Source organism: Triturus cristatus, chromosome 4_1, assembly GCF_964204655.1.
Source record: "Triturus cristatus chromosome 4_1, aTriCri1.1, whole genome shotgun sequence".
Lineage (NCBI taxonomy): Eukaryota > Metazoa > Chordata > Amphibia > Caudata > Salamandridae > Triturus > Triturus cristatus.
The window spans coordinates 29,724,696-29,749,193 of NC_140585.1; the positions used below are offsets into that span (position 1 = coordinate 29,724,696).

The 24,498-nt window shown below is 51.3% G+C and overlaps 1 protein-coding gene across 14 annotated transcripts in view; it reads right to left on the reverse strand.

Moving 5' to 3' along the window:
- Positions 1 to 23,245, reverse strand: part of CTNND1 (catenin delta 1) — a 291,114-nt gene extending 267,869 nt beyond the window's left edge. For 2 of the 14 annotated variants that reach the window (XM_085651384.1, XM_085651371.1), the window contains exon 1: positions 22,835 to 23,187. The gene's annotated coding sequence lies outside the window, so the exon portion shown is untranslated. Of the gene's footprint in view, positions 1 to 22,834 lie in introns of all 14 variants that reach the window. The other 12 variants (XM_085651376.1, XM_085651370.1, XM_085651381.1 and 9 more) reach the window with 10 other exon arrangements.
- Between the last annotated feature and the right edge of the window lie 1,253 nt (positions 23,246 to 24,498).

Genomic DNA, 24,498 nt, shown 5'->3' on the forward strand with positions numbered 1-24,498 from the left:
GGTGCCATGTAGAAGCTGAACAATGTCGGGCTGAGGGATGATCCTTTGGGTACGCCACAGATCTTGGAGGCTTCGGGACAGAAAGGGGGGGGGGGGGGGGGGGAGGCAGACGCTCTGGGTTCTACCGGAGAGAAAGGAGGTGGTCCATTCCAGAGCCTTGTCTCGGATCCCTGCGTTGTGGAGGTGTGTGCGTAGGATGAGGGCAGTGGTTTTGCTGTTGTCCAGCAGGGCCCTGATGTCTTCGGTGGCGGCGAGGACAGTTTCGGTACTATGGTTGCTGCGGAACCCAGACTAGGACGGGTCCAGGATGTTGTTGTCCTCGAGACAGCGGACAGCGAGTCAGCTGCTTGTTGACGGTTTTCTCGATGACCTTCGCCGGGAACGGGAGCATGGAGATGGGCCGGAAGTTCTTGAGGTCCCTCGGAGCCGCCTTGGGTTTCTTGAGTAAGGCGTTGATCTCTGCGTGCTTCCAGCTCTCCGGGAAGGTCGATGTCTCGAAGGAGATGTTGATGGCCTTGCAGAGGAGATGGGGTGCGATGGTGGCGCTAGCTTTGTTGAAGATGTGGTGTGGGAATGGGTCTGATGGAGAGCCGGAGTGGATGGTGTTCATGATTTTGACGGTGTCGTCGTTTATGATGGTCCAGGTGAGCAGGGGATCGAAGTGGGTGGTGGCCGTGGGGTCGGAGGTGTGGGTGGCTGTTGAGGCGGTCAGGTTGTTGAAGCTGTCGTGGATGTCTGCGATCTTGCAATGGAAGAAGGTGGCAAGGGAGTCGCACAGGTCTTGCAATGGTGGGATGTCGTTGGTGTTGGAGCTGGGGTTGGAGAGTTCCTTCATGATGTTGAAGAGTTCTTTGCTGTTGTGTGCGTTGTCGTCGAGGCGGTCCTTGAAGGAGGCCCTTTTGGCGGATCTGATGAGGTGATTGTGTCTGCAGATGGCGTTCTTGTGGGCTGTGTAGCTCTCCGGTGTCTGTTCGCTGTGCCATTTCTTCTCTAGTTTTCAGCATGTTTGCTTGGAGGTTCGCGGTAAACCAGCTGGCATTCTTGTTAGTGTGTCTGTTGGAGGGTTTATTGATCGGGCGAGGGTGTTGGCGCAGCCGTCGATCCAAAGCCTGAGGTTGCTGGCGGCGGTGTCTGGGTCGGTGGGTGGGCTTCGGGCGGTGTTTAGCTGGTCTTCAGTGATTTTGCTCCAGCTGCGGCGGGGGATCGGTTGGGTACAGTGGTGCGTTTCTGGAAGGTGAAGTGGATGCAGCGATGGTCAGTGGAGTTCGGTGGTGTGGCTGAAGGGGACGTGGGAGCTTGCGGCAAAGAGGAGTTCAAGCGTGTGGCCGGTGGTGTGGGTGGGTGTTATGACGAGCTGTCTGAGTCAGAGGTTGGCGATCAGGGTGGTGGAGTTGGTGTCGTTGTTCTCGAGGTGGAAGTTCAGGTCTCTGAGGAGGATGTAGTCTGTGGAGGCGAGGGCGTCCGTGCTGATGAAGTCAGCAATGGAGCCGCTGAACTGAGGCCGGGGTCCGGGGGGTCTGTAGACTAGAGTTCCTCTGAGGGTGGTGTTGGGATCAGAGTGCAGGTGTACGGCAGTGCTGAGGGTGTCGGAGCTACTCGAGACCCTGAGGGTGTTCTTGTGGATGATGGCGATTCCACCTCCTACTCAGTTGGTGCGGTCTCTGCGGGTGATCTTGTAGCCGTCCGGGATGGCTATGGCGATGTCAGGTGCCGAGGGGGCGTTCATCCAGGTCTCTGTCAGGAAGGCGACGTCTGGGGAGGATGTGTCGAGTAGGTCCCAGAGTTCGATGGCGTGTTTGCGTGCGGAGCGGGTGATCAGTAGTATGCATCTGAGGTGGTTGCGTTCTGTCGCGGTGGGCGGTTTGTTGGCACGGAGGCTGGTGAAGCTGCAGCTCCGGCAGGAGAAGGGTCCTTTGGTGTGCCTCGGGGTGGCCATAAAGCAGGCGTGCAGTCGTCCGGTGTTGTGTGTGGAGGGTGCTTGCGGCGTAGTGGCAGCGGTCCGTGTGGCATCCGAGGGGACCAGGGGTCTGGCGCTGGGCGCCAACAGGCCTGCCTAAGGCGCACCAGCGGCCGCCATATAGAGGGGAGGTGGGAGGGAGGAGCACTGGGTAGTCCCTCCGTTGCCACCATTGCAAATGCCCCAGTGACACAGCGCCCCCTACGGATGGGGTCTGTGGATGTCGGGAGGGTATCCGTTAGATATTGGTAACGCTAAAGGAGGAGAGTACCTGCGCGTGCAACACCAGGCCCCCACGCTCTCCGCTGCAGCCCTGGCGCAGTGTGATATTAGGCACATAACACTTCCACCAGGTCATTCACACCATGATGTAAAGGGCGGCCAGGAACCAGATGCATATCAGAGCGCCTAGGAACCTCACCAAGGGCACTAGGCACTACATAGAGAACGCAGTCTGCCCACTCAGAAAGCACTGCCTCGCAAGGGGCATGGAAGGCGCCATAAAATAGCAATAGAACGAAAGCCTGGTTGTATGCGCTACCCTCCAGTACATATTACTGATGCACTACACGCCTTCTCGCACTTTATGGTTCACTTGCACACCCTTAAGTCACTTTAAACTGCAATCTACACCCTTAGTACTCCTTTGACTAGAATAAAACAACGGTTGTATGTATTCATGCCCTATTTGCGCCAACATCCCTTAGTTAAGAGTGGAAGATACAGCAGCTACACCAAAGAGGCTTCGGAGCGCTTTATCAAAATCCCAGCACAACTTACATCAGTGGTCTGGGGACCCCAAGGGGCCCACAAAGGCTACACGGGGGGCTACGACTGCTCAACAAATTAAGTAATATTAACACTTTAGCAGACAAAGGAAGCCAGGACCCTGTGCAAAGAAATGGACCCCAATGTCCCCAAAAAACACGGCCGCTCCACCCGCATCCGTCGGAATGGTAACATGTTTTTGAACACAAGAAGCAGCGAGAGAACAGCTAAAGGGGTCCCTAAACGAGATCTAAAACAGACTCCTTCGCAGCGCTATACCGAGGGGTGGCAACAGCGAGGGGGCAGGACAGGACAGGTGTGGGGGGGCGGGGGGGGACAAGACAGGACAGGTGGGGTTAGTATCATGGAAAAGAAAACGCGGGGAGGGCTCCGATTAACACAAGTCTGGGGGTGTTCAGCAGACCTTCCAATATTAACCACGAGCCCCCCTCACTCCCTAACGCACCCCACCTCCCTAACGCCCCCCCTAAACCCCCGCTCCCCCTCCCTCCCCCCCACAACCACCAGCGCGACCCGTACATGTATTGAGATCCGAGCCTCGCGGCGCTAAGGCGACCACCGCCGACAATCCCTTAAGAACCCACCCACAGCGCCTTTCACCCCAAACAAACAGACGGGGCTCCGGGACACGGAGGGCCGCGGCCCGGTCCGGTAAAAGCAAACAGCCGAAAAAGGACCGAACCAGCTCATTTTGAATACATGTAGCGCCGACACCTCCCGCTATTCGGGCGCTTAGCACTCCTCTGGAGGGAGACGGGCGGCTCTTTACTAATGGAGTATACGTGGTACTTCCTTTTGTGCTTTAATGTAGCTTGTCCCACAGCTGTCCCGAGTAGAGAGACTAGAGCCAGAAAGGCAAGCGCATAGATTCAATGTACATGGCATACAGTGTAAAGACAGACAGACACACCGTACACAGATAAAAGATTCCATGCTTTAGACGCAGGTCTCAGACACCTGAAGCAAGCCATAGACAGACCGACAGTGCTCACACTGCATGCATCCCCTGTACACAGATGTACAGACAAGTCTTGAGGGCGCCATACTGTACGCATTCCATGCATTTACTCTGGCAACACCCTGCCAACAACCTACGTCTGTCTGGTGGCAAACGGACAGATCTGACCAGTCACAGTCTGTATACAAACAGACCCACAGCCCTATGGTGAGGGGTCAAAAACCTGTCACTGCCCATCTGAAGGCCCACAGCTGCCACCTTCGACCGACACGTGTCGCGTCACCTCCCCGGGTCAACCACCAAAATATCCATCCATGGCCCTCAAGGCACACGTGGCGTGTCAGCACCCTCTGAACACAGGGCAGAGATGTAAGGGACACTGAATAAGTGAAGGAACAGGTGTGCGGGGTGACCAGCTGCAGATGGGGGAAGGGGCACAGAAGGTTTAAACTGAAGCCAAAGGCTCAGGCCAGGTATGAAGAAACAAAACGCAGGGAGGATGCTGGGCTTTCCCAAGTGCCTGCTCTTGGCGTATGTAGGCAGCAAAACCAAACGGCGCAGGACAAGATGCCCACTGACTTAACAAGGTTCCTGGCTTTAAAAAACCACTTCCTATCCCTTCGGTTGGGTTTGACAACGCTGCTGTCGATCAGACTGCTCGGATTAGCGCATACAGGGCAGGCTTTGGGTCTGCCTCTTTACCATTGGCCGTCTTCCACCAACCTCTATCAGCCAATAGGTTAAGACGTTCTCAACAGCAAGACTCAGCGTAGCTAGTAGCTGTAGGAGAGTAGGATCTGCTTCTTATAGTTACCACTACTTTTTGCTGATGTTTCACTGTTTATCGACTTTAGTCTGGCCGGGGCCCTGCAATCCAGGGCCCCAGCCTAGCTACTTCCTCTCTAAATGGATTCCATGTACTTTAGGTACACTCCAGATTGGATTCTGGGATACCCTTATAAGTCCCTAGTATATGGTATATACTCAGGGCATACGTACCCCAGAGGCCTCCCAGGGGCTGCAGCATGTATTATGCCACAACTGGGAGGCCATTCAAAATGACACAACAGGTCTGCTACTGCAGCCTGGGTAAGGTGGTGCATGCACCCCTTACTTAGATATAGGTTCCCTATATCGATCCATATCACTGCACATGTAAACCTATCAGTCACCCTTATGGCAGGCCTTATCAACCTGAAGGCAGGGTGCTGGGTTTCATGTGAGAGGGTGCCCATGCATGAGCAGAGCCCCTCTGCAGCTTTCGGAACCTTCATTCCGGGGTTGTTTGTGATGCAGCCAAACCATACACTCTTAAGTGCATTATAACCTCGCGGTAAATGTGAACTTTCGTATGGATGCATGGAAACATGGCGTGTTTGGTGTCAAACACCAGTAACTGGTGTGGGGGATATGATTCCACCCTACTAGAGGGAGAAATATGGCACCACCAGTAAACCCAGTACCAGCGTAACAGACACTGGCAGCACAAAATGGATGCTGCCAGCCACAGACACGAGTCTGCCCTCTTGCTGCTGGACGAAACTCCTGCAGGGGAGGCCTGGTCAATAGGTTTCCTGTCACAGGGAGGTGTAACCACCTCCCAGACAGGTTTTAGTGTATTGGGGCTGGGTGGGTGCACTCCAAGAGTGCTTTGTTGTCTGCACAGGGGGCACATTTGGTGTCCCTGTGCATAGGCCAGCTCAAACCCGTTGCAGGGGCAGTTAGCCCCTGCTCTGGCGCAAAACTGGACAGAGGACATGGGTGTAGCCACCCCTCTGTCCTGACCCTCCCATAGGTGGGTCCCCAGAGTTTGTCCCACCCCTTCCTTGGGTATAAAGTAGTAACCCTGACTACAGGACTTTAGATTTACCTGGACGAAACTCTGCTACAGAACCCCAGAACTTCTAATGTCTACATGACGTTGGATGACCGAAGAATCTCCCTTGGAGTTAAGGAGTTACTCCCCTACAAGGCAGGCACTAAAGACGCATCTGTCTGGTTTGCATCGACGCTGCTCCCGAAGGACACCGGTGATTTTGCAACACAGGAGGTGGGTTTCCAAGCTTCCCCGAGGCAGATTCGTGCTCTCAGCAACTCGGAGATCCAAAGACCTCGTGGGGACCGTGCAACCCGAACCCCTGGACACAGTGCACATTTGCAGCAGCATATGCTTCTTGGCTATCCCGGAGGCTGTGCTTTGGGCTACATGTAGTCCAGACACCGAGCAGTGATTCTACCAAAGATTGCTGGCCTACACTCCTCAAGTGACCCGTGGGCTGGTATGGAGTGATTCCACTAGAGGTCCCTTCGCGATCCCTTACCGGTTGACTTGTGGGTTCCTGAGAAGGGTACTTTAACTTTCAGCGGGCTTTCCTGGTTGCTTCAGACGTGCCCTGATTCTCCATCGCTTGGGAAGTCCACAGGACCTTGCTGGTCCACACCGAAGCCATTTTTCTCTCAATGCGTAGGTTGCCGTTGCCAAGGCTTGTTGGTCTCCAATACGGAAACTACCCCCCCCCCCCCCCCCCCCTCCTAGCTCTACATCCTTCGTGGGACAGCTCGCCTGTGGTAGTCGTCAACGCCTCCTGGTCCTCGTGGATGAACAGTCAAGCTTCACCTCTTTGCACCCAAAACAACCGACATCGGTGGGCATTCATCTATCGTTCCCCTGGTCACTGGCAAGTGACCCGGGCTCTGTCCCCTCTGATTTTAGGTTCTTCACATCTTCGATCCAGGCTTGGATCACCCCGGACACTTCTTTCCACAACAGCAGCACTTTGCAGCAGATCGCTATTGAAATCAACGACGATTGCCGACACCTATGAACCCGGCTGCCCTGAGAGAGGTAACTAGAGTACTCTGGAGCTCCCATGGGTGCTGGCCCTAGAACCCTCAAAGTCTGAAAGGGTTTGCTCAAAGTCCTCTCCTAAGTGTCCTTATTCATTAAAATTCCAACCGTGACTTTCCCATTGATTTGGAAGGGTGCTTGCGGCTGTGTTCTCACACTACAAAAGTCAAACGTGGTTCCCCTGTTTCACTACCAAAGGGTGGATCCTTGGGGGTCCCAGCGCATCTACGTGCTCTAGGCACTGTGTCTAGTCAAGTCGTAGTTCTTATACCACTTTCTTAATATATGGTATGGTCTCCCCCTGGGGTCTAATGTGCTATTTACGGTCATTTAATAACTGTTATTGTGTGCCTTGCTCTCTAACTTCATTAGGAGGTTAGTAGAGAGTGTTTGAAATTATATACAAGTCCACAAGTTGCCCCACAGGAGCGAGGTGCACTCCCAATCGGCAACCATATGGTCAGGGAAGGTCGCAGGCATGCCCCATGCCTGCAGCGACCTGACATGTTTCGGGCTCTGCCGTTCCTTAGAGGTCAATGCTGCTGCGCAAAAATGACACCACATGACTCTCCAATATACACCAATTAATCATGCATCAAACTCAGGTGAGTATCTACGCAAAGAATCCTGGGATTGGAAGTCCAAATAACGCCCAAGTGAGCTGGCAGAATTCCTGAGCAAAATAAAGTTCATTCATCACGGGCCCACCGCCAACACCTTCCCCCATTCAGCCTCTCACCAGTTTGTTCCGCCGCGCTATCCATCAGAACAGCTGCGGAGCCGCTTGCTATGCGGCGGTGCACCCCACGCTCTTGTGGGGTGATAGATAGCTGCTGCAGAGTACAAAAGGTACAGCACTCGCAGGAAACTGATTACCCGGTTTTATTGGGCTACAAACACAAAAGACGCGTTTCGGCGACTGCCTGTGTCAATTTCACACGGCAGCCCAAGACAACATTATTTAAATCAATGTCAAAGCATTCATTGGTTGTTTGGATCGAGGTAACAGATGAATGACAAGGCAGATGGACTTGGAAAACATTGCGGCCATCTTAGAACATGCATTGGAAATCATTATGCAGGTTTTTAGGTCATTAAATGCATTTCATCAACTGTGTATATGTACAAATATATACAAATAAACAGAAAATTAATTGAATAATTAATGAAAATCATGCCCTGTATGGGCCCACTTTCAAATAGTCCTTTGTTCTAGTTTGACATCAAAATAACAAAGGCAATATAAATGTTTTTTGTGCCACAATTCTGCCCTAAATGGGCTGACCACCGTCTCATTCCTATACGACAGTTTTAACCTCATAAAGCATATAATCAATTGAAAAATGCTCATCCTAACTCAACCTCGTGAGCTAAGAGAAAAACCACAATACGGAACCCCCCCCCCAAAAAAGATAAAAAAGAAAGGGGTTGTATTGTGTGACCAAACAATCATGATGCTGGGAAGCTTTCACAAAAAGAATTAAAAGTATCTATCAAACAGTTTCTGGCCACCACAAACTGATTTACAACAAAATTGTCAATAAAAAAAAAAAAAAAAAAATAAGATAGTTTTTATCCCAAGCGGAGGCTATCTGAAGGTAAGAGGTTAAATGGCCTTGATATTCATATTATTGCATCATGTCAAAGAAAATGATAATTACAAATTCTCTGCTAGGTATCAGTCATTTACAGTTATTTACATTAATTTACAAAATGTACAGCCAATTCCTCACCGCTGTTGAGGCCCTGAGGTATTTTAGTTTGTATATCAATTATATACCGGGACTCAAGTCTGTGGAGTTTGAGTAATCTGTCCCCTTCTCGGATACTTGTAGGTACATGATCTAGGCAGCAGTAGCGTAACAGATCTCTGTTGCTACTGTGATGACTTTCAAAATGGCGGGCCACTGGATCTAACCTGAGCACTGAGACCGCTCTTCTTGAGGTTACTGAGATTGTGAAGGAGACCCTCGATAGGGGTGGAAAGGCCCTGCTTATCATGCTTGATTTGTCGGCGGCCTTCGACACCGTCCCCCACGACCTCCTCCTAATTAGACTCTGGGAGATTGGGCTGCGGGGTACGGTGTTCGCATGGTTTCAGTCTTTTTTGGCCGATCGGACACAAACGATCTGGGCTCCCCCTTTCTCCGCCCGGATGCCGCAGCTTAAGGTAGGGGTCCCGCAGGGCTCCATACTGAGTCCTTCCCTCTTTAATATCTTCCTTACACCTCTTGCGGCACGGGTGGAGGAGCTAGGGGCCCAGATCATATCCTATGCGGATGACACACAGCTCCTGTTCACTTGTGACAGGGGCTGTGACTTCGATGGAGCAGCCATTCGGAAGTGTTTGGAGTTTGTGTTTGACTGGTTTGGGAAAAATGGCCTCAAATGCAACTCCGACAAATCCGAGATATTGTTCTTTGGCTGTCCTGCAGACCCACGTTGGAAGCTATGGTGGCCTTCGGCCATGTCTCCCCCTGCCAGCGATTCGGTCACAGCGAAGAACCTGGGTATGATGGTCGATAACACTCTTTCCTTTAAAACCCAGGTTGCTGGCTTGACTGGGAAGTGCTTTGCCATCTTAAGGATGTTGCGCAAGTTTCTGCCCTATTTATCTTTGGAGCATAAGAAAATTACGGTGCAAGCATTAATTGGCTCACGCCTAGACTACGCCAACATCCTTTACTTAGGTCCTCCTGAGTATCTGCTGACTCGTCTGCAGATAGTTCAAAATTCTGCAGCCAGGGCAATCTTCGGTTTAACTAGAAGATCTAGGGCCAGCAATCTCCTTGTCTCTCTGCATTGGTTGCCGATTCGTAAGCGTATCTTCTTCAAGACCCTAACTACAGCTTTTAGGGCGCTTCACAATTTCGGCGCTGAATATCTGCAGAGAAGGGTCAATTTCTATCTTCCATCTAGACCTCTGAGATCTGCTGCCCAGGCCAAGGCTATCGTTCCAACAGTGAAGCGTGCTCGCTGTGGAGGTCGCTCCTTTAGTTACCTTGCACCCCGCCTCTGGAACACATTGCCCTTGACGTTGCGGGTGTGCACCAATCTCTCGGTTTTTAGGAAAGGACTTAAAACCTATCTGTTTGCTTTGTAATGCTGTTATGGTTGATTCTGGTCATGTTTTCTGTTATGGCTGTTTGTTTGCTGCTGGTATTTGGTGTGATGATCTTTAGCGCCGGGACGCTCTTTGGAGCAGCTGAGCGCTCTACAAAACAAACAGTAACATAACATAACATAACATAGTTAACATCCTTCGTGGTAATGGCTCGCAGGTGTTCCAAGATCCATATCTTGGTAGGATGTATGGTGCTGCCGATGTACCCAAGTCCACACGGACAGATTAAACAGTACACCGTGTGCAATGTGTTGCAATTCATAAACTTTGCAATTTTCTTAGGGGTCTTAAGACCTGGCACATCATACGATAGGACCGTGTTGCTGTTTTTACATGCCTTGCGTTTCCTGCATGGGTAAAATCCTTTTACTAGACCCAGACGCAAGTCCCTTTTCCCGTGAAGAATAATGACTGTGGACCAGATGATCTTGTAAAGATCTGGCTTTTCTAAATGATAATGGAGGTGCTTTTGCCAGATCCTCTCCTATGCTGGGATCAGATCTCAGGATATGCCAATTTTTCCTCAATATTTGTCTAAGGTCATTATGATTGCTAGAATAGTTGGTAATCATTCTGTAATCCGTACTCTGGGACAGGGTGTCTAGCTCTTTCCTCCGTTTGGTTCTAGAAAGCCCACTTATTAGTTCCGTTCTGTCCGGTCCTTAGTGACTACCATACATCTAGCATTTTGTAAGGTGGCTTCTGAGTATCCTCGTGTGTGGAATCTGGCTGTACTTTCCCTTGCTGCTGCTTGGAAATCGCATTCTCTGGTGCAGTTCCTCTTAATTCTCAGCAGCTCACCATATGGAATACTATGAATTAGTTTATCCACATGGCAGCTGCTGGAATGTAAGATGGAATTCCCTGCCGTTTGTTTTCTATGGAGAACTGTGCATAATCTCCCTTCAGAAACAAAAACCTTCAAGTACAAAAAGTTCACGGAGATTTTACTTATTTCGCCGCTAAACTTAAGGTTAAGATAATTATTGTTCAGAGTCTTAACAAAATCATTAGCTGACTCTTCAGTGCCGTTAAAGATGATGAATAAATCATCTATATAACGGTTCCAACTGACCAATGTATTAGTCCATATTTCATTGGCATCTGACCAGGCCACCAGCCTACAAAAAGATTCGCATAGCTGGGGGCGAAGCAGGTGCCAATGGCCGTGCCTTATATTTGTCTGAACAATTGCTCCTGAAAAAGGAAAAGGTTATTGGTTAGACAATACTCTACAAATTCCAAAATCACACAGTTATGGTCCCTGTATTTCAAAGAACATCCTTTCAAAAAGTACTCTATAGCTTCAAGGCCCTTATCATGTCGGATACTAGTGTAAAGACTTGAGATGTCTAAGGTGATCATAACGAAGTCTGATTCCCAAGTTATGCCCTCAATTCTTTTGAAAAAGTTTAGTGTCCTGGATGTAGGAGGTAAGTTTGATCACAAAATTAAACAAATAGAAATCAATGTGAGTGGAGATGGAGAGAATATATATCATCTACTCCTTGCGAAAAGAGCAGAGGCCCAACGAGGAAGGTCCAAAGAAGCACTTTATTGAATAATTAATGGCGAATGCATTTCGGCGTAAGTGTTGCCTTCATCAGCGCCCAAGCGTTTCAAAAGTCTTCAGTCATCACAGTGTGAAAGTCCTGCTGCCCCCTTATAAGTACAAGCGGGCTTCGCCCTCAAAAATATCAGCTCACCTGTTTCAGTTCACGAGATTTGAGTGAACTGCAACGCCCAGAGTGCAGCATTCTGGTTCCAGGTAGGTGGTACATGGAATATGATATTAAACCCCAATGGTTTAGGCGGAATGCAGGATAGCGATGTACATAGAACAAACTTTTCTGCTCGACAGATACACAAAGCGCCTCCTCGGGTCCCCGCACCACTTCAGCCACAAGGTTCGGGACATAACTCGGCGGGGGCAGTATTAGCAATGCAAACCACCCAGCATGAGGTTAATAACCCCACAACCGCCCTGTCTCTCCCCAAACGTCGTGGCGGGCACCGGCCAATCCAATCCCTTGGAGTAAAAACAACTGTCGAAACAGAGCCAGTGATGTCCGTGCCAACTTATGAAGCAGGGGCCTCTGTACTGCGTCTCTGGCCGACGCAGAAAATATTACCACACAACTCCTCCTTGCGAAAAGAGCAGAGGCCCAACGAGGAAGGTCCAAAGAAGCACTTTAGTGGAAAAAAAAAACAAATATATATATATATATATTAATATTACCTACTGGCGGTCGCCAGTAGGTAGTTATAGTTAGGACCACGTTTCCATAGGAAATCCGCAACATTCTATTTTGAATAACTTTGGCGCCGGTCGACGAATCCTCGTGAATTTTTCAAAATAGGTGGGGCGCTACGCTCCGCTCCTACCCTGAAAGTCTCGGGGGGGATTCGTCAAGCGGGGGCTGAGATAAAAGGGGGGTCCCAAAACGAGTTTTTCCCATGCATTTTTCCATAGGACCTTTAGACAGGGCTACAGCCCGAACGGCTGAACAGAATTTAATGAAATTTGGCAGAGAGGTAGTCCCCAGGTCAAGGAAGTGCCTTTTGTAGGTTTGGTGTAAATCTGTTCAGTAGAATATGAGAAAATAGCCTTTAAATCAATATATATATCTGAGCCAGTTTACGGTGCGCTTACGGTGCGCTTACCGTACGCGTACGGTGGCGTGCGCGAGCGCGATTCTGATTGGCTCTTAGATCTTAGTAAACATTCGAATCGGCCGAAACCAGGAAGCGACGGCCGCCATTATCTAAAATCTAACGAACCCGCTGAGACCATGGCTATCGGCATATGATTAAGAGTGGTGAACTCGAAACGCGTCATGCCTGTTTCTTCTGATTAAAAAACCTGAACCTGCACTACTGGAGTGGCTCGTGTCGCGCTTTTTGCAGAAGCGCGCCTGCTTTGAATCGATGAGAGGCGTCTGACTCACCTCAAGACGAGCCCCGATCCGCTAGGAGGTGGCATTCCTTTGGTCAGACTTTTGGTGAAGCGAGGAGCTTATTGTGGAATGCCCTCCGGCTGTTTTCTATGAACAGGAACGAAGATTTGAATGGAAAGGGCCACTCTGTGAGGCCCGCCTCAAAACTTGGGGAATGAACATAAGCAGCCAGGATCAGCATCCGTGCCAGAGGTAACGAACTTCTTAAGACGAACAACAGCTATTTTTAAACTCAGTGGTAGCGGGACTTGACCTTGAAACACTGTGACTGAGTAATGGAACTATTCCTTTGAAGCAAGCATTGCACTCAGTCGACGGTGTAACATCGTGCAGTCTTGCCAACATCGACATGGAGAACCAGTGAAACCTGTGGGCAGTTACAATGTATCCTGGGACTAGAAGTCCTTTATTTTTGAACAAACTGCAACGAAAATAACGAGAATTAAATACCACTTGGGGGTTAATTGAAAACCTGAGATTAAGTATTTGTACTTTTTTCGCTGCTCTTGTAAATATGGTGACATTTAAAAACGAATGTTATTTGGAAAAAGAACTGCCCCTTTAAGAACTGGAAAGATGGACTGGTGTCCTTTCTCTATGTTTTATAAGTCACGTTTTATCTAAAATCTAACGAACCCGCTGAGACCATGGCTATCGGCATATGATTAAGAGTGGTGAACTCGAAACGCGTCATGCCTGTTGTTTCTTCTGATTAAAAAACCTGAACCTGCACTACTGGAGTGGCTCGTGTCGCGCTTTTTGCAGAAGCGCGCCTGCTTTGAATATATATATATATATATATAGGCACAGGGTCAAGACTGATTTGCATATGGCCATGTCTAAACTGGGGTGGTGTAGTGGGCAAAAGAACGATGGATTTAACCCAGATCTCTTGACTGGGGGAGAATGTATGCATTGTCAGCATTCCGTCCATCATTTGTTTGTTGTAACGCGCTGAAGGGGTTAAGCACAGGAACACTGGAGCTCCGTACGAGTCCAAATGGGACCCCAGTGAACTAGAAGAAAGCGCTACACGTGACCCAAGGGACTCACTTTTAAAGTTAACATCCAAAGATTGTGCCCGAGCAATTCATTCGTTCACCCTTTAGTATAAAGTTTCCGTGAACCACATTAATAAACAAATGTACACAGGGCCGCTCTTTTCAGCGGATGCATATTGTAGTCATATAAATTGTTGTAGGTAAATAGTTTAAGTGCAGACAGCGCAGTTCTCACGATAGTGCAAATACTTACAGGTTCACATAAAATCACAAAAGCAAAGGTTCTGCTTTCAGTTTATATTTAAATGGAAGCCTCCCAGATCCGTCGAGGATTTCCAATTCAAGTTAACCACACTACTACCGAAGATAGGTTGACCACGTTTCGACCTCGTCTTAACTAATGGGCCTCATCAGGACAACGCCATCCGTTGCAATGAACTACAAATCCGCACTGGATTCACCACCTAATTCAAGCAACCATCTCTTGTTACAGATTATGTGGGGTAGTCCCCAGCAAAGGTATGCTTCTCATGATCTTTAAGAATTGCTTGTTGTCTCTGTGAAGGTTTTGGCTCACTCCTGCCTCGCCGTGTTTTCTGCAAGGATTCCTTCAGATTACCCCCGTCCCATCCACTTTGTTGATCTCCAGCTCATCACACTGAAAATGGAACATGCCCAGGCCTCATTCAGCGGCATCTGCAGGTGGGAAGGCCATACCACTGGCCTCCTTCATCTAACCTCATCCTGGCTAAGCACTTGGTATCCATCGTTCACTTAAGCTGTTGGCTGTTTGGAGGTATCCTTCTGCATCCAGTGAACTGCACGAGGGATTATTCCCCAAGTATAGCTCTGTCTGCTCTTGCTGGCTCCCCACCATGTGATAGATTCTAGTGTGTCAACACCGAGTATTAGTATATTAAACCCAGACCTGCTGGCTTTGCCAATTCTACGCAAGCATAGGAGTCTGCATCCCCCTTTATTCGGATTATAGCCACCGACTACCTCCAGTATTGCCCATGGCGCAGAGCATGGCCACCAAGAGGAAAAGACCACACCTTCCCAAAAGAACTTCTAAAAGTGACAGATCTCATCTTGTTGATAAACATAGGCAGTGGTCAAAGTGGGTCCGGGCACCAGAAAGCAAAACAAAGCACATTTAACCAGGGGCAGCTGCCATTAACAGAGGGTGGTAGGGATGTGGACATGTTAATAAATAAATAAAAACGTACCAGACGATGCCAGCCGTCTCCTGCCTTGCTCCTGCTGGCCTCTTCCTGGGCCCCAGCAGCCCCTGTGGGGTTTCTCCAGTTGGGCTGGAGATACCCAAGTGTGCATGTGTGTTTTGGTCGGCCTGAGATGACGGCTAATCACATGAGCACTCAAGGAGTGTACAAGCACTCCTCCTCCCCGGCAAATGAAAAATAAAACAATGCTGAAGCATATTTTTATTTTCCGTTTGCTGGCTGTGCGCCAGGCAGTGGGGCAACACTCCTCCGCCATTGTGGAGGAGCCGCCACTGCATTTAACCAAGCCCCTAAGGAGGCCTCCATTTTTGTGCTCAACCTTATGGTGAGGAAAAAAAATCCTGCCCCTCACAGGTCGTAGGTGAACCTGGCACCGGAAGTACCGTTTGTGACACGGGACGAAGCCACAGGTGGATTCTGTGCTTCACTAGAGATGTTCCCGGCCCTAGATTCAGCCTCATTCCTAATTAACAACCAGGCTACCGCTGTTTACTTTTAAACTCACGCGGTCAAGCGTTTCGATGCCGTACGATGATGAAGGTGCATTAGAACTGCTGCCTTAGGGTAGTCACCGTTCAAGGACAGGGTTCAATTGTGGATGTGCAGCAGGGAAGAGGGCTCGGTTAGACAAACAAGAGGGTGGGCAGATGGGTGCAAGATCTTCTGAACCCAAGGCAGCTGCTGTCTAGTCTCAGTTGTAGTGGTAAGGGACACACAGGTGATGGAAGGAATGCGGGGCAAATCAATCACTCAGCCCCAGTCAATAGATCTGGGTTAAATCCATTGCTCTTTTGCTCACTATGGCACCCCAGTATAGACCTTTTTGCAACAGTTAAAGTGGTGGCAAGCACGCAGGGCTGGGGGGCCGCACAAAGCTGCAAGGGCTGGGGGGGGGGGGGGGGGGCCCGCACAAAGCTGCAAGGGCTGGGCGCCGCACAAAGCTGCCTTGGTAGACTGTAGACACTGGTGGTCATGAAGCGAGGAATAAAGGGTCTTCAAAGGAGGTAATGGGGGGTGGGGAGGTCCTCCATGGCGCCTCAGTATCAAAGGACACCTCCTTAGTGGTGTACTTTATCCACGGGGTGTAACGCACTTTTTCTCTGGCAGACCTTACAGGAAGGGGACAGGTGGGACAGGAAGGGGACAGATGGGCAGGGACCGGATTAGAATTTCAGAGCCCGGCTCCCGCCAGAGTTGGCTCCCTAACTGAATGTCTAAGGCGAAGGGAATTAATGTCTTCAATAAAGTTCTGCCTGATTTTATATCAATTTACCACATTATTTCCCAGCCTACTCCTGGACACACACAGAAGTTTGCCGGGATGCCATGTTTCATCATAAGACATCTCCACGCTCTGACGTAGAGCGAAGCCACGCCCAGAGATCAAGAAGGCACTTACTACTTGCGCAAGATCCGTGAACAATAGAGTAAAGGGAATTGGCACCCCGGCCAAACTAAACAGTCAACATGTTTCTGCCTAGCAGCTCAACCGAGTCCATGGCATTCATCTGGACAGACATTTGGATACTCCTCCACCTTGTTTGTGTGAAACAGGTTTTGTTTGGAGGCCAGCACACCCTGGAGGCCCTACGGCCTCTAGTTCTCCACCGTGGATCCTGTGACTTGCAGTATCCAGAAAAAGGCGACAGTATAGAGTGGCCGGTGCATAGAAGCAGAGCTGGTGACTATCGTGGGTAGCTGGAGGCCACCTGGGGTAGAAGGTACTCGAAGGAGTCACAGGTTGGATCGCGCAGCTCCTAGAGAGAGTATCAAGTTATAAACTTAGATGTACAAATGCCAGGAACACAGAGCAAAAGATTACCATGGGGAGTAACCCCTACTAGGAGGAGAAAGTCAGACAGGCAGAGGCTTAGGAGATGGTAAAGGTGAGATGAAGTCACAAGCTTCAGGCATGACTGCTTCCAGTATGCAATGGTGGGGCACACGCAATACACCCCTTTGTAGGACTGTGTCAGGCCGAGTGGCGCGTGTCTTCACAAGACACTTCACAGCAATCCCTTCCCTGCTCAGCAGTTCCTGGAGGTGTCCGCTTCAAAACAAGGGTTTTGAGAATTGGTCAGAAGAGGGAAAAGCCAACACAGTCAAAAGCTTAGAGGTGCTCAAGGATGCAAAAACCTTCTTTCCTAAATGAAAATTGGAGCAGTATCTCTGCAGACACCATACGAATCTCAGTTCGACATCTTTGCGTACACCATATAAATAAATCCCAGACCGATATGTCTACATACACCATATGAATCTCAGATCGATATATCAGTATGATATCTCTACATATTCCATCTGAATCTCAGTATGATATCTCTGCATAGGTCATATGGATCTCAGACCGATATCTCTGCATAGGTCATATGGATCTCAGACCGATATCTCTGCATAGACCATCAGAATCTCAGACCGATATCTCTGCATAGACCATCAGAATCTCAGACCGATATCTCTGCATAGACCATCAGAATCTCAGACCGATATCTCTGCGTAGACCATGCCTTGGATGTACAAGACGTCTGCCCATGATGCCCACCAACAGACACCCTGGCTCTAAAGCTGGGATTAGAGGCAGCTATGGTTGGTCAGAAGCCTCGTCAACACGCTTCGATGGTTTCAACGCACCCAGATACAGCATCTCTTAAGACCAGTCCTGACCGTTCCATCCTCTCAGTTCCAAGGGGTACCAGGCACTTGGAGCAGAAAGATAAACGGATTAAAATCCAGGAAGTCCAAGATGGCACGGTCCTGATGGGACCTTCTACTTCTTATCTGAAGAATCAGATACAACGATGCCAAAGTTATCTTCGAAGCTCCTGTGAATGCAACACTGAGTTAGTTACGGAGTAGAGGTTCGCATCTCACCATATGCAAAACTCCGCACTGTCACAGAAGAGCTTTCCCCAACAGCCCCTTCGCATCCATCACCGCTGCAGCCCTTTCAATTTATTTGGAATCTGAATTTTTACAAGGTTTTGCCAATGGATTTTCCTCCAGGAGATGCCAGGAAGTGTTTGACAAATACCAAAAGAAATCAGATTTTAAGTTCTGTGGTCAGAAACCATCAGACTACAAGTAATCCCTCAATCATTGGGCCTGTCAAGCGCAAAGCTACTCAGCGAGTGTCCCGGGGCTAGTTGAAAACAGATATGAACAGAATGCAAGTAAATGGAAAATGCAGACAAAACAGTCCGGAAGGAGGACCGACAACAATCATCTCGGAAGTGAAGAATGAAGCCAAACCTGGTTTGGTGCATTACTGCTTCCACGAAGAAGCAGCGTGCGGCATGCTTTAGATCGCGGAGCATGCGAAGTCCACGCCTGGCCGGTCGCAAGACCAGATCTTCCACGGAGAACCACACAACTGCTCAATCTCCGATGAAAAATCCACTGGTGGGGTGTTAGACAACCTCACAGGTGACAGAGCTCCTACCAGATGGGGGATATCGGCAGAATACAGTCTCTGTGGAAGACATGTGCTCCTCGTGGCCCATCGGCAGCTCCTCGTGGTGCTGTGGCCACAAGCAGAGCAAGACGGTTGACCTGGTCACACCGAGGACCTAGAGCCCGCCACATGGCAGCGCAGGGGTCTCCAACCATTGCCGTACTGAGCGCTACTTCTGTTCAATGAAACGCATTGACGGCCACTAATATTAGTTTTGTATAATTATTTTTTTATAGGTATAATAATTCAACCAAGCAAAGGCTTTCTAATTTAACAACCTGTGCTGCAGACAGGTGGCTGGAGAGCTACAGTAGCTCACAAGCTACTGGTCAGAGACCCCTGAGGTAGAGGCTCCCTGCAGACTTCTTGCTACGGAACCGCCCCTCGGGTAGATGAAGAAGACGACCAAGTACCTTCACACCTGGTAGATCACAGAACCCCTCCTGGGCCACGCCACTCACTGAAGCAAACAACCTATTCTGCAATAAAGGCCACAGCAGACAGACAACCAGGATTTCTTAGACTGATGTTGCCAATATAAGGTGGTCAGCCTAAAGCCCTCTATGACCTACACAAGAGGATCAAGCCCCTTCCCCCAGAGAGGTGTGACCCACAGAAGAGGATCAAGCCCCTTCCCCCAGAGAGGTGTGACCCACAGAAGAGGATCAAGCCCCTTCCCCCAGAGAGGTGTGACCCACAGAAGAGGATCAAGCCCCTTCCCCCAGAGAGGTGTGACCCACAGAAGAGGATCAAGCCCCTTCCCCCAGAGAGGTGTGACCCACAGAAGAGGATCAAGACCCTTCCCCCAGAGAGGTGTCTGCCGGCTCCCCCTGTTCAGCTCAGACAGCTCCCTCTCAGGTGCCCAGCACAGGCCTCCAACCATGGGCAAGAGCTTCAGAAGGTCTGAAGTCAGTAGACCGTTAGCCAAAGGTCAACAAGTGTGCCCACGGTGCCCGCTTGAGATGGTGGGCTGCAGCCTCTGGGTCCAGGTGGCGGGGTTTCAATACCTTGGGGTGCAACCTGCATGGAGAGGTCAGTTCTTCTAAGAGGTGTCTGGCAGAATCCTGCCCCGCTTCTTGGCGCTGCCAAAAGGATAACCGCATCTTCATGGATAAAAACTAGAACTGACCCCCTCAAGATGTGAGTACTCTACAGCCCACACCTTCAGCAGCCCCCGCACCCTGCTCACCCACCCCTCCATCACCCTCCACCAGCCCCCGCCCCCTGCGCACCCACTCCTCCACCAGCCCCCCGCTCACCCACTCCTCCATCAGCCCCCGCCCCCTGCTCACCCACTCCTCCATCAGCCTTCTGGGATGTCTGCACAGGTTACTTCCACCAACAAGCAATTTGGGCTCACCACTAGGCTAAAGGTCAGCGGGTAAAGGAGAGCGGAGAGGCACAGAGTGTTACGGAGTGGCGCAGAGTGTTACGGAGTGGCGCAGAGTGTTACGGAGTGGCGCAGAGTGTTACGGAGTGGCGCAGAGTGTTACGGAGTGGCGCAGAGTGTTACGGAGTGGCGCAGAGTGTTACGGAGTGGCGCAGAGTGTTACGGAGTGGCGCAGAGTGTTACGGAGTGGCGCAGAGTTGGGTGGCGTGAAGTGGAGTGTCATGGAGGAGTGGATTGGCTTAGAGTGTTGTGGAAAGGAGTAAAGTGGCATAGTGTCATGGAGCGGTGCACAGCAGAGTGGCACAGAGTGGTGTACAGCAGAGTGGAGTGACAGTGTCGGGTGGTGTACAGCAGAGTGGAGTGGTGAGAGTTGGGTGGCGTGTAGTGTCATGGAGGAGTGGATTGGCTTAGAGTGTTGTGGAAAGGAGTAAAGTGGCATAGTGTCATGGAGCGGTGCACAGCAGAGTGGCACAGAGAGGTGTACAGCAGAGTGGAGTGACAGTGTCGGGTGGTGTACAGCAGAGTGGCGAGAGTTGGGTGGCGTGTAGTGTCATGGAGGAGTGGATTGGCTTAGAGTGTTGTGGAAAGGAGTAAAGTGGCATAGTGTCATGGAGCGGTGCACAGCAGCACAGAGTGGTGTACAGCAGAGTGGAGTGACAGTGTCGGGTGGTGTACAGCAGAGTGGAGTGACAGTGTCGGTGGTGTACAGCAAAGTGGAGTGACAGTGACGTGGCACAGAGGGTGAAGAGCTGGGTGGAGCAGCGTGTAGAATAGAGTATAGTGGGATCAAGTGACGCAGAACACCGTATGGTGGAGCAGAGTTTAATGGAGTAGAGTGTCAGAGTGGAGTGCACTAGATTGAAGTGGCGTAGAGTGCAGTGACGCAGTGTGGAGTGGTGTAGTGTGAAGTGGTGCAGAGTAGAGTGCAGTGTGGAGTGGTGCAGAGTAGAGTGCAGTGACGCAGTGTGGAGTATGCGTGGTGTGGCAGTGAGTGCACTGCCATTACAGACAAGTACACACCTTCAACTGAAATGACCGCTCCATTTGCGCCGCCAGACAGTTTTACAGCTGAAAGTGCACAGCACACAAACGAGGCTGTATGCAGACGTCATCTCTTTCTTTTCGTCGTGTTCAAATATTTGTTTCCACCGCACTCAGGAATTACCAAAAATGTGCTTCATTTGTGCTTTTTATATCCTCAAACACAGGCACGGTTCATTTGCAGACATTTACATGTTGTGCTAGAAAATAAGCCATGTTCAGCCTCCCCCCGCACACCCCAGACCCAGCACGACTGTCACAAATCCTCTCACTTGGAAGTCAGAGAAAGAAAAGTAAAGCCACCGGCAACCACCGCCCTGACGTCATTAGCTGATGGCGAAATGAATGGTGCCATGGCGTCGACTGACAAGTGCTTCTGCACTGAGGTTTGCAGGTCAAAGGACACCCACCTGCTGCCTCCATAGCGCCTAGAGTGGGCCTCAGGGCGCCTGTGAAGCAGGCCGCAGCCACAGTCTAAGTCCGGAGTCGCAGCCCTGATGACGTCGCCACCTCCCCCTAAACACAGGCCGGGGGCTGTAGCGTGCAGACAGTGCTGTAACGGGGTGGGGGCAGGGACTGCAACGCGCAGACAGTACAGTAACTTGTGTGTGTGTGGGGGGGGGGGCGAGCCTGTAACGTGCAGACAGTGCTGTAACCTGCGTGTGCCGGGGGGAGGGAGGCAGAGCCTGTAACGTGCAGACAGTTCTGTAACCTGTGTGCGGGGGGAGGAAGTGCCTGTAACGTGCAGACAGTGCTGTAACCTGGGGGGTGCAGAGCCTGTAACGCGCAGACAGTACAGTAGGGGGGGGGGGGGGGCAGAGCCTGTAACGCGCAGACAGTACAGTAACGGGGGGGGGGGGGGAAGAGAGGAAGAGTCTGTAACGTGCAGACAGTGCTGTAACCTGTGTGTGTGGGGGGGGGGGCAGAGCCTGCAACGCGCAGACAGTAGAATATACCCCCCCTCCCCCCCCAACAACACCCCCTCTCCACCCAGATAGTGGGGCTAGGAATGTTCTCTCAGCCTGAAAATAGTTAATACAATATATGAACCTTAGAGTTCAAAGGGTTTGTTCAGGGGGCGCGACAGAGGTGGGATTAAAAGGCGAGCACCTTCTATTCGCCGGTTGAATCAGCATGAAAAGGACGACTTGTTCTTCTATGTTTTACGTTTCAATACTTCACATCTCATGGTTTATTACAAATTCCCAAAGTGCAGCGCTGCAAGCACAAGTTCCACTAAGAGGCGCCTACCCTACGGCCTCAGGGCGCTCTCCCGTTGACGCACCGCACTTGTGGAACATCACAAAAGACATTTCAGTCCTGGAGGCGCGGGTTTAATGTCCCATCAACAGCCCCAGACACCAGCATTGAGTAACACCCCCATTGTCCCCTAAAACAATCAACGATGACTTGTCTACCCCCCCCCCCCTTGCGTGCCCGGGTCACGTCTGGGTCACAGCCATCCCTGGTGGAATAAAAGGAGCGCATCTTTAATTCGCACCGTTTATTTTATGACAACGTGTACTTAAGGGGGCCACACAGACACACACTGTACTAACGCACACACGCCGACTGAGCTGCTGAAGGGAAACAGCTGCCAGGGGGGGGGGGGGTAATATTCAGTTTGTAGGAGAGCCCCCCAGCACCTCCCAGGGGGGGCACATACAGAGCTATACAACGGTGTGTGGGGGCGGGGGTACTTTGAAAGCCGCCGGTCCCACCCAGCCCCGGGAGCCGCCGCCGTGGGACACACCCAGCCCTCACCTGGCAGGGAGGGGGCAGCGCCCACACCTGAAAACAGGCGCACAAACTCCTGAACGCACCGACAACTTCCGAGGCGACAAACACACAAGGTGTAAAAAGACACACGACCCACCCGTGCGAGAAAAGAAGTACACAACTTCAAACAAACCCCAAAAGTTTCAGACAATCCCAGGAAGGGCCGCCCCACGCCTCGCGTCACTCCCCCTCGTACAGGTACAAAGTTTAAACTCGTTGCTCCCTTTAAAACGCCCCAAAACAGGAGGAAAAACCCCCGATTTGGGAGCCTTTCCCGTCAGCGCGGGGCACTCACCTCCTCGGCCCAGCCGCCTGCGCCTCCGCCGGTTACTTTCTTGCCGTTTCGGATGTTTTTGTTCCAATTCAAGTCGCGACAAAAGCCCAGAATGTGCAGAAAAAACAGAAAATAAACACAAAATATCCCCGGGTGCCCTCGAGTTCCTGTCACAGCCGAAAAAAGAAGAAAAACAAAAAAATCCAGAGGGTGAAGCCAAGAGGCAGCGCTGAGCTCCTGCTCCAGGCAGGACAAAAGGCGGAGCACCTCCAAAAAGCAGGGGTCCCGGGGTCAGGGGTGGGGGCGCTCCTCGGACCCTCCGGGGGGGCAGCGCCTCTTCTGGAGCTCTAACACCTAAAATGGAAGTTGGACCCAAGGAGAGGGAGGCGGAGGAGGGAAAAGGCTGAGAATGAGACAGGAAAAAAGGCAGGGAGGGGCCGGGACGGGAGGGGGGGTCACCTCACCCTGGATGATGTCACCTTGGGCAGGCAGCCACTAGGAGGCCGCCATGAACCAGAGCCGGCCCAGCCAATCACAGGCCTGCTTGTACACAGCAGGGAGAAGCCAAAGTTTGCGAAACCCAAGCGCTAGGTCGAAAAAAACTGAATTAATGTTATACGTGTAACTCTGGGCGTACTGAGGGAGGGGGGAGCGGTGCCCCCCCAGCCCCCCCCCCCCGCAGACAGAGAGAGGGGAGGGGCGCACAGCCTGCGGGGGCGGGAGTGTTATCAGACGAGGGGGCGGAGGGCGGGGGACACACCTTGCATACCAGGAAGGAAGGAGAGAAGGGGGTGTGGGGGGAGGAGGTGCTCCGCGTCACCCCCCCCCCCCCCCCCCCCCCGCGGCTCCAGTGCCTCTGCTCTCACTCGCCTTTGTCCTCCTTACTGTCCTCCTTATTGTCCACAAGGGCAGGAGGACACAGGGGAGCGCCTCGGATATGCAGAGGTAGCCTGTGGGGTTAGAGCGCCTGCTGCACGGTGAGGGGCACGAGAGGTGTCAGTGTTGAGTTCACAGCAAGCAGCCTATGGGGTTAGAGCGCTTGCTGCACAGGGTGAGGGGCAAGAGAGATGTGAGTGCTGGGTTCACAGTGGGTATCCTGTGGGGTTAGAGCGCCTGCTGCACAGGGTGAGGGGCAAGAGAGGTGTGAGTGCTGAGTTTACAGTGGGTATCTTGTGGGGTTAGAGCGCCTGCTGCACGGTGAGGGGCAAGAGAGGTGTGAGTGCCGAGTTCACAGTGGGTATCCTGTGGGGTTAGAGCGCCTGCTGCACGGTGAGGGGCAAGAGAGGTGTGAGTGCTGAGATCACAGCAGGCAGCCTATGGGGTTAGAGCTCCTGCTGCACAGGTTAGGGGGAAGGAGAGACAAAGGGGGGCGCCTCTGAGAAATGCAGTAGGTAGCCTGTGGGGTTAGAGCCCCTGTCGCACAGGTTGGGGACAGGAGAAACAATGGGAAGCACTTCTGAGGTGTGTTAGAGCCGAGTTCCCAGCAGCTAGTCTGTAGGGTTACAGCGCCTGTTGCACAGGTTGGGGGCAGAAGAGATGTGTGAGTGCTGAGTTCACCGCAGCTAGCCTGTGGGGCTAGAGCGCCTGCTGCACGGTGGGGGGGAGCAAGAGAGGTGTGAGTGCAGAGTTCACGACAGGTAGCCTGTGGGGTTAGAGCGCCTGCTGACGGTGGGGGGCAAGAGAGG